Source organism: Notamacropus eugenii, chromosome 5, assembly GCF_028372415.1.
Source record: "Notamacropus eugenii isolate mMacEug1 chromosome 5, mMacEug1.pri_v2, whole genome shotgun sequence".
NCBI classification, from domain to species: Eukaryota; Metazoa; Chordata; class Mammalia; order Diprotodontia; family Macropodidae; genus Notamacropus; species Notamacropus eugenii.
Window position 1 is genome coordinate 434,702,920 of NC_092876.1, and position 10,654 is coordinate 434,713,573.

The 10,654-nt window shown below is 44.2% G+C and overlaps 1 long non-coding RNA gene across 1 annotated transcript; it reads left to right on the forward strand.

Moving 5' to 3' along the window:
* The first annotated feature begins 4,864 nt into the window (after positions 1–4,864).
* LOC140507165 (uncharacterized) lies at positions 4,865–9,138 on the forward strand. Its single transcript, XR_011968219.1, has 2 exons — positions 4,865–4,985; positions 8,595–9,138. It is a non-coding gene; the product is annotated as an uncharacterized lncRNA (long non-coding RNA).
* Positions 9,139–10,654: the final 1,516 nt, after the last annotated feature.

The following is a 10,654-nucleotide window of genomic DNA, read 5'->3' on the forward strand; positions in this document are numbered from 1 at the left end:
AATGGAGTGGGCTTCTTGAGGAATCTGAGGGTTGGTTTTTTTTTTTTTTTAAATATCTTCTTACCCTGGAGCTGCAGGAGGATAATCAGCTAAGCATTGGTCCTTAGGCTCTTTTGGATCATCCTTTCTCCCAGGGTCCACTCTTGTGGTTATCCACAGATAGCAAACTGAGTGTCTTTCACACAGAACGTAGAGATGGAGAAACCCGGATAGCAAATCTCACACTTCTCCCTCCTCTCTTGACTCTTTGGGGGTTAATTCTTAACTAGTAATGGAATTGACTAATATTGACTTATTAAGTTAAGGTATTTAGGAACCATATCTTCCATGCTTCTAACCCCTAACAAGTGCCATCTTCCACTTTACCGGGCTGGCAAGCACTGAGGCTGAGCTTATGTTGTTCTCCTATGTCTGCTGCCAGACCGTGCAGGCCTGCTTCCACCGGGATTCTAGGGGAATGCATGTCTGTGCACTCCGGGTTGTCATCACAAACCCTTCTACATCACTCCTCCCCCTCAGCCTCTGGGCTACTCCTATGGTGTTCTCTAGTGACTCTGACCTCCTAACACTACAGCATTGGCATTTCTGGGTCATTCTACATACAGACTTGAATATTTTTTCCCCCTCGGTTCCCACCCTTCTCCTCCCTCCTTCATAAACTGTCCTCTTTTCCCAGTTAAACTTAAAAATGCAAAACAAATCACCCTGGAGAGTTTGGAAGGTCTTATACCGAGGAAGTCATGGGCTGTTTCTCCTATCAGAGCAAATAGTAGCATAGGCAGGAAAAGGGCTGAAACTAATTCCTGTGGGAGTGAAAGTATCTTAGAGCGGGAAGCCAAAATGTTGATATTTTTAGAGGCAGTTCAGAGAAAAGACTGAGGGCTTTGGGGCAGATCTGGGAGGAGGAAGGAGAGAGGAGAGGTAAGTGTACAAAAGAGGAAGAAAGGCTGCTCCTCTAGTTCTGGTCTCTAGGGCATACACTAACTTTTGTCTCCAGCCCTTCATCTCCTGACTTTCAGCATATTCAAAAGGCAACACTTTGTCTATCTTACAGATGTTCAGAACCTATGAAATAGGACTTTTCCTTAAGTAGTATAAAGTTACCAATTAATCATGGGAATTACCGGTATATCAAACAATCCCAGAACAATTTCCCTGTTATTAAACATTCTCCATCCTTTTAAAGCCCCCTATCCCTTTCACCACCTCCCAGCAAAAGAATAGATGCAGTCTTCTCACTCCTCTAATTAACAGCAAACAGTTAATATGAAAAATGTTTATCCTCCCACCCTTGGTGCAGTATCAAGCTGCGCCACTATGCATGCTATATGCGCACTGTGCGAATTAGCAGGGCCTGGCAGCTAATACTTGGAGCGCTGAGATCTGGCCCCAGAGCTAGACAGAGGTCTTGGAGAGCTTCCCTACCAACCAGTTCTGTGAAGCTTTGGGCTCAGTGGTTCCCAACTCTGTTGTACTTGGGCTCCGAGATCCAGCACCAGTGCCTTGGTGACAAAGAACCAGAGAACACAGCAAAAGGCCTTTTTGGCCCATCAGTCTGCTGCAGACAGCACGAGCTCTCTTCCCCTCCCTTTTCTCTTACCAGTCAGGGAAGGGAAGGGCGTTTGGAAGCAAAATAAACCGGGCGTCTATGCGCAACTGTGATTCGCTTGCTTCTGCAGCGGCTGTGGCCCAGCAAAGCCAAGAGCGGGGCTTTTTTGTGCGGTAGCTGCTCTGTCGCTTCGCTGAGGTTCCATGTTTTTTTGAGAAAACGACAGTGTGTGTGTTCGTTCGCGCGCTTCTGCTCGCTACGGCTCTGCACTAAATAAATCCGATTTCTTACTTACTCAAACACAGCCCTCTCTCTAATGGGACAGAAATAGACCGTATGGCTTGGCATCCTTTTAACCCGAAACAGCCTGGGACTTAGCCGCAAGCCGGACTCCTTGGATTCCAATTCAGCGGCTCAAACCCCAAATCCCTCTGGTGAGCAAAGACATTTTCAGTCACATACAAAACTCTAATCTCACCAATTTATTTTCCGGGCCTGTCTAGGTTGCCACGCCATGGATTTCTGCAAGACAGAGCAGACTTCGGGTACCATTCCGTTCCAGAGAGGCCATAAAAAGCAGATGGTCTCATTAGAAACAATTTATGCATATATATTTCTAAGAGTTCATCACTGCCGGGGTAGGTTTTTAGCTCATTCACCATGCAGGAGGAAAATATCACCGTTTGCAAATGTTTCCAGTTTGCAAAATAATGACCTCTCCAAAGTAGCTAAGCAACTAATTACTCAAATACTAGAAGGTTATATGCCAATATTATCACATTCGTGGTCTCTTGGGCAAGCAACTTCATATTCCTTAAACCACCATATAGCGTCATTAGATTTGCAGAGGCTCTTTCTCAGAGCTGAACTGGCCTCTCGGCCTTGGCGCCCCTGCACTCGTGGCTCAGTTTCAACTATTATTTCGAATCTCCAAGTCAAATCACTTAGTAATTATAAAGGCAACTCCTGCAAACCCAATTACCCGCCAGCAGCTCTTCCCAGATGGGAAGTCCGTCTTGCATGTCTCCTACCATGCTCCCAACTGCTGTGGAGACGTCCCTCCTCCCCCCTTTTGGGTCCAGTCTGTGAAATAAACCCTTAACATTTCTTATTCTCTTTTACAATTCAGAGTGTCTTCACTGTCCCACCTTGTTCCGTTTCATCTTATGTTCCTTTCCCTTCCCTAATAATTTGTCTCACCATCACTCAGTCCTATGAATTTAGGCCAGGGTCACACAACTCTTCCAACTTTAAAATCTCATGATCTTTAGGGATCAATTCAGCTTCACCCTACCTATTTATACCTTAGCACCAATTTCCCTCCCTCCCCCCCATTTCCTGTTGGCTTTTTAGGAATAAATTTGGACCACCCTTTCATCCACACTCTACCTTAAAATCCACTTGTGTGCCTGTTGGGGCCGATAATTAACCCTTACTCATCAGGTTCCGGAAAGGCAATAGTAGTGGAAGGGCAAATAATGCTCTTGGTTTCTAGCCTCCTGGCCTTGTGACCCGAAGGGGAAAAGAATGACGCTACCCTTAAAGGGTGGGCTGTGGAGGGCATGACAGAATGTTGCTAACAGGGAATGAGCAACGCCAGATTTCAAGATCCTCAGTTTCGGTAGTGGACTTCTGCTCTGGCCCTGGAGACCTGTGACAGAGGAGCTGAGGTAGGGGAGGAGAAGTAAGCCAAAATGGGATGAGGAAATATATGCAGGGACAGAAAAGCATGACTTTGCCTGTAGGGTGAGTCTGGATGAGGGACTTGGTAATTAAGCACATGCACTGTATAGGTGTATCATGATACTAAACGTCATGTGAGGTATGACATTAAGATACCACGTTTCTTAAACTCCGGTGTCTTGGTGCCTGCAGGAAACAGCTATAAATTCAGCTTGTGTACTTAAGTTGTCTGGTGTGATTTTACTATGCTGGAGGTGATCGATATGTGGAAAGTCCTGCGAGATGCGTTGGACTGGTTTTCCTTCCGATGCTGCTCTGTTCCCATTGGGATAACATCCCATTTTGCATGAAATTCCACGGGGGAGCAGAGTGAAGGAATTTGAAATGGGGAGTTTGTCAAGAGATACAGGGTAGGTCTTGGGGCTGCTGGTGTAGTTTCCCCTGATGGTTGCCGGTGCAAAGGGCAAAGGTGTTTATAAAATCCACAGTCCACCGGTGAGACTAGGTGTTTGGCCCAGCAGATAAGAACTTGGAGCAATCGGCATCTTTGAACTGCACCAGTAGTAAGACGTGAAGCAGGAAAGATCAAGGAATCAGTTCTTCCCTCCGGCTCCCTCTACTCCGGCCCCTTCCCCCACTTCCCTCCTCCCTTTGGGCCCTCTTCCTGGTCTGCTGGAGCAGCTCAGTTGCAGGATCTGAGTCTCCCCAAGCTCCCAATTAATCCATGCACCGCTAGAGCCCAACCCGCTGCCTCCTTTTCTCCTGACTCGCCGTCTTGGGCTCCACAGGCAGATCTTAGAGGAGTCTAAGGGTTAAAGTGCCGGTGACAAGCAGCTTGGGCTACCCAGGTGGCCCCATACTCCTCCACCCAGCCCCTGGGGAATCTGTGAGCCGCTTCCCTGGGGGATTGTGTCCGTGTGCCCCGGACCTTGGGTGTGGAGCTGAGGTTCCTCCACTGTTCGCTCCTTGACTGCCTCCCTTGGAGGAAAAATTGTTGCGTAATTCCGTCAGTTCTGGGGTGGTCGATTGCTACCTCAAGTACATACCCTCCTCTCCCTCTCCATGCCCCATTTCCATACATCCACTAAGCAAGCAAACACTGCTAGATCCTAAAAACTGGGCCTTGGACATTGCCAATCCCATTGCTGGCCCCCCCCCCCCCCCCAACCTCTACCCCAGCCACGCGTGCTTCAACCTAACCAGAGCTGGTTTGCGAGAGTGGGGGTAGGGCGCCTCTGCTTTGTAGGCCGACGCTAAGAAGCACAGAAAACCAGGACAGCCTGGCCCCTTTCTGTCTTCCCTAGCTCTGGATTGGGGACTTGGGTTTAGAATTGAGGGTGGGATTGGGGTCGGTAACTGGATAGATCAAGCCGCTGTAGGGTCTTTCCCAGCGCAGTCGGCTTCTGCACTTTGCCTTTTGGCAAGCATCGAGCTCCAGCCCAACGTGGGAGGACTGGCTGGGCGTGTGGGTGTGCGCTTTCGCTCTCCCCAGGCCCTGGGGAGGAAGGGATCGGAGTTGGAGGGATAGGGAGGCGGGGGTTTAGGGGAGGGGTGGAAGCCGCGAGGGGAGGGGGGAAGCAGGCAGGGGATTCCGGAGTTTGTAGCCCGTGTAGTTTCTGGCTTTCACGGCTCGTTTGAAATCCTCCCACAGGAAGATGTCTGCCAAGGAACAGCAGCATGCGCTGCCTACAGCCCAGCGTGGCCAATCTCCGTGTGCTCTGCCTGCCGCTTCCGCCACTTCTCTGTCGCGAGTGTAAGAGGGAGCTAGCGAGGGAGAGAGGAGAGGGAGAGAGAGACAGAGAGAGAGGAGGAGAGTCAGAGACAGAGAGACAGAGAGAGAGAGGAGGGGAGAGAGAGAGAGAGAGAGACAGAGACAGAGAGAGGAGGAGAGAGAGGAGGAGGAGGAGAATGATGAGGAGAGAGAGAGAGACAGAGAGAGAGAGGAGGGGGAGAGAGAGAGACAGAGAGAGACAGAGACAGAGAGAGGAGGAGAGAGAGGAGGAGGAGGAGAGTGAGGAGGAGAGAGAGAGAGACAGAGAGAGAGAGAGAGAGACACGAGAGGAGAGGAGAGGAGAGGAGAGGAGAGAGAGGAACAGAGAGAGAGAGACAGAGGGAGGAGGAGGAAGAGGAGGAGGAGGAGGAGGAGGAGGAGGAGGAGGAGGAGAGAGAGAGAGAGAGAGAGAGAGAGAGAGAGAGAGAGAGAGAGAGAGAGAGAGAAGAGAAGAGAAGAGGAGAGAGACAGAGAGAGGAGGAGGAGGAGGAGGAGGAGAGAGACAGAGAGACAGAGAGACAGAGAGAGACAGAGACACAGAGACACAGAGACAGAGAGCGAGAGAGGAGAGGAGAGGAGAGAGAGAGACAGAGAGAGAGAGAGGAGAGGAGAGAGAGAGACAGAGAGAGGAGGAGGAGGAGGAGGAGGAGGAGGAGGAGGAGGAGGAGGAGGAGGAGGAGGAGGAGGAGAGAGAGACAGAGAGGGACAGAGAGGGAGGAGGAGGAGAGAGAGAGAGAGAGGGAGGGAGAGAGGGAGGATGGGAGCGGGAGAGAGACAGAGACTGAGAACTCCATGTAGTTAGAACAGAAACGAGAGTTGAGAGGAGCCAGAGCCAAGGTTGAGAAATGTTTTTCTGTTGGTTCCGGGAGTAGACTAGGTGTGTAGATCCTATCCTGGCAAACCCAGGACGAAAGGCTCCATTCAAAAGCGATGAACGCCTGGTCAAGAGTTGGCCACATCACCCTTGGCTCCATCCCCTCTCCCTTACTCTGTTTGGTTTCCTCTTCTGCTGTAGCGTTTGAAAGCTGTTAACCTAGGCAGGTGAACGATCCCCGGCGCTTTTAATGCGTTGGTCTTTATAACTCGTGAGTTCAACACTAATGAGTTATGGGTTGGCCCACGAAAACATAATGTGTAAATTAGGAATTTAATGATGTGTAAGATTAAAAGCTGCGCAGGGTTGCATTTATTTAAGGCTGCCATCTTGTGTTCAGAAAGAAATTACTTTGCCGGCATTGTCCCCCCCTTGCACGTGGGGGAGGGGGATGGGAGGGAGAGAGAGTGAGAGACAGAGAGAGAGGAAGGGAGAAAGGGAGGGAGGAAGAAAGAAAAAGAGGGAGGGGGAGAGAGAAAGTGGAGAGGTGTGTGTGTGTTTGAAAATGGTTGGGGGGCGGCGTTATCTTTAGTCTTTGTCTCCGGGGATTTGCATTGTGTGTGAGCCCCTTATCGTCAATACCTTGAAAGAAATTTGAGAACTGACATTTATTTTGTTAGCTAGAAAGAGCCCAGGCATAAAGGACCCACTAGTCAGACACTGAATTTTGTAGAAAGTTGCTTAGATTTTTCAGTGCTGCTTTTTGGGAGTAGGGGAGAAAAGCGAACTTTACAAAATTCAGGAGGATCTGCCATTCTATTGATCTCCACGATCTTTTCCCAGAGTTAAGAAACCTATCCCACCTCCCACCCCTGATTTTAATATTTTTTGTTATAAACTTGACAAATATACTTGAATGTTATATACAAAGAACAGGCAAAAGAATTGTATATGACATTTTAATCTTTTTTTCTAATACTTTTTAAAAGTACATAATGAGTTTGACACATTAATTCCAAAGCTGTCTAACTTTTCTCTGTCTCCCTCTGAATTTCCTTCTGTTCTGTTTTTAGAATATTGTTTCATTGACCCACTTTTTTTTTTTTTGGCATCACTATCACTACTCCTCTCCATTCCTCCCCCTAAAAAATTCCTCTTTGTAATAAGTAAGCATAGTCAAGCAAAATAAATCGCACATTGACTGTGTCTGAAAATATATCTCATTCTGCACATTTATTCCATCACCTCTGTGATAAGTGAGGGTAAGCATGCTTCATAGATTTTTTTGGAGTCTTGTTTGGTTTATTGAATTGATCAGAATTTTTAAACCCTTTAGTCATTATTTTCACTGTTTTAGTCATTTTATCAATTTATTTTCCTGGTTCTGCTAACTTCTTACTGTATCAGTTCATACAAGTCTTCCCAGGTTTCTCTGATTTTGTCCTTTTAATTTCTTATGGAGCAATATTATTCCGTTATACTCACATGCTCTATTTTGTTTAGTCCAGGTCTAAGCAACATATACCTGCCAATGAATTTCACCAGTCATGAAAAGTGTAGTGTTGCCACTGTGCTCTCCTGTTTGTCATGTGACCAACCAGTACCATCAGTTTGTCTATAGTCTAATGTATCTGTAGCTTGAAGTTTACAGGCTGTGCTGGTCTGATTTAGTCATTCTTTAACTAATAGTCATCTTATGAGTTCCCAGTTTTTTACTATAATAAGTGTTACTGTGGATATTATTGTAATATGCACCACTTCCAGAGATGTGCTGTACAGCCAACTGATTTAAAAATTTTCATTGTGAGCATTTGGAAATAGGCAAAAAGCATACTCGGCTGGATTTACTGTTTTGTTGATTGTCTAGACTTAAGAAAATATTAATAATTCAGATTAAGCATAAAAGTGTGTCCTGTGTACTTTTTGTTTTATTTCTTTAAAGATTTACCAGCACACCTCCAGTTCTTTCTATTCTTTGGGGTATGACCCATTAGTGGTATTGATTGGTCAAAGGATATGTGCAGTGCAATTTAGTAACTTTAAAAAAAACATACTTCCAAATTGTTTTCTACAACAGCTGTACAAATTCACATTGGTTCTGTCTTCTCACATCTCCAACAATTGTCATTTTCTGGTTTTGGTTTTTGTTTTTGTTTTTGTTTTTTTTTTTTGCAAATCTCATGGATGTAGGAGGAAACTATTTTTAATGAATTTTGTTTTTATAACATTTAATTTGCATACTTCCTTCTCCCCTTTTCCCCTTCCATCAATGTTTACTTCTCTCATAAACTCACATGTCATAAAACTCACATGTCCTGTTCTTAGGAATTTAGGTATCTGAAGCCAGCAACACCACTTTAGAGAGGCTGCCATCTATATATTAAGAACCTTCAGGTTTTATCCCACTTAAGAATTTGAATTATTGTATTTTTCCCTTTTGTCCGCTCTAAAGGAAATTGAAGTCAACCAGCTTATGGATGGGGATTTCCTCACACCCCGCTCCACCCCCCCCCCCCCCCCAAATGCTTTGAAATCGTGGCTTGCTATTTTGAGCCAAAATGTCTTGGCCTGTGGTACAAGTAAAGCAACTGGGTACCCCCACTCTATCAATGTAGGTTACTATAACTACATTGTCTTATTTTAAACAGATTGGAGTTGTCTAGTTTCTGTCCAAGTTTTCTTTTTCTACTAAAACTGCCTGCCATCAGCTCCAGATAATTATGTATAATAAGAGTTTTTCCCAGAATAACTTTGTGCTCACTTTTCTGATCCAACAGAGGGCATGTGATCTCGACAAGGAAAGGTTGGGCTAAACTTTTCAACTCAGTCTGAAGCTTCCATCTGGTTCAACCACGAGACAGGAAGGTGACACAATCTTTGTACTGACCAGATATGTGCGGAACTTCTGCTCTTGGTTTTTGCTGAATGAACCCTGCAATGCTAGAACTTTGGGAAGTGGTCCAGACACAAATGGAAAGGAAAGTAATATATGTAGCATCCTAGACTGAGTATCAAAGATCCTGAATTTTAATCCATTGATCACCGCCACTAAATTGGCCCATCAGAAAACTTGAAATTCAGAATTTGTAAAATGAGGAATTACTTTCTGTAGTTTGTAACAAACTCTCCAGTGCTTGAAAATATCTGCCCAATATATGATGATAATGAAAACCATTCATAACCAGAGTGAAGGAATGTAGGTGAGAATGGGGTTTATCTATTAATGTTTTTAATGCATTAACTCTTTTCCTGGAATATGACATTTTCAAATATAAGTGATATTCTAGCACTTTGGAAGGCTTAATAAATGAACTACTTAGTCCTTTTATGTTTTATTCTTTCTGCATTCTCATAGGTAGCCCAATCAATCCCTGAAGGATAGTGTTAGAAATTTTTCTATCTTCCTCTCGGTTTAAGTTTCAGAAAGCTTTGAGTATGCAAGATATTCCTTCTGAACCATTTAAGGCCTGCAGATATTTGGTGTTTTCAATATATCCTATTGTTTAACAAAAAAAAATAATAATAGAGTGTTACAATATCCACCAAACTAGCCTTATCTGATATGGCTTTGTTGCCTCCATAAATCTACTAAGCGTGTCCCCAAGTTTCTGAGAAATGTAACTGCTAGAATCTTCAAAGAAAACCCAAAAGATCAAAGACAAGTAAGGAGCAGTGCCATATTTTCCTTTTTTGTTTTTACAGAAAGGGAAAACCTAACCTTCTTGGGGAATAAACTGGTAACATATCTAATTATGAGGACTAGATCTCTGTGTTTTAGATCTTTGAGGTGTCTCATTGGCGAGATAGCTGTTTTTTGTTTTTTATCGGAAGCTGGCTAATTTTTTCTATTTGTGTGTATTTTAGTGCACCAGTTATTAAGTATGTGAGGCAACTAGAAAAAATTCACTGAATTTCAAGAATTAGAAGAGACCTTGGAAGTCAACCAGTCTAACCTGAATTCAAAGAACATATCTGACAAATGATCATCTGGTCTTTCCTTCTAGTAAAAGGAAACCTACTACTACTTTCCAGGGCAACTTGTTCCTCTTTTGGATAAGCTTTAATTATTAGAAACTTTTTCCTTCTATCAAGCCAAAATCTCCTATCCTTGCAACTTCCTGACACTGTTCCAAATTTTGCTCTCTCAGGCCAAGCAGAACATGTCTAATTTCTCCATCACAAGACTACGTTTCAGATACTTGAAAATAGCTACTGTGCCTCTTGAAAAGTTCTTTTCAGGTTAAATATTCCTAGTTCCTTCCACCTCTCCTTATATACCATTATTTCAAGGCTTTTTACCATCTTGGTTGTTCTTCTTTGGCCATTCTCAACCTTATCCTAAAATATGGTGCCTAGAACTGAAGAAAATACCCTAGACATGATATGATCAGGGCACTCTACAGAAACATTATTGCTTCTCTAAACTTGTATGCTGTGCTTCTCTTAATGCAGACTGTTTACATGAGGGTTTTCCTTGGCTTCTTTATGATATTATTGACTCATATTCAGCATATAATCCACTAAAAACCCTAGTCCTTTTTCATTTGAGTAGCCATATCTCCCAAATCTCATATTTAGGAATTTGATTGTTTGAACCCATGGAGGTCTTTACATTTATTCCTACTGTTTCATTCTCAAGGTCTTAACCTGTTGAAATCTTTCTAGACTGTTGAAATCTCTCTAGATCCTAGTCTGTTGTTGAATATGCCATTATCAAGGATAAATATGGTTTTGATGCCTTTATTTAATAATCTCTAAAACATTCCACTAGACATGTCTTTCAAAGTTGATGTTGAACTATATTTTTTTGAGACAATTGGGGTTAAGTGACTTGCCC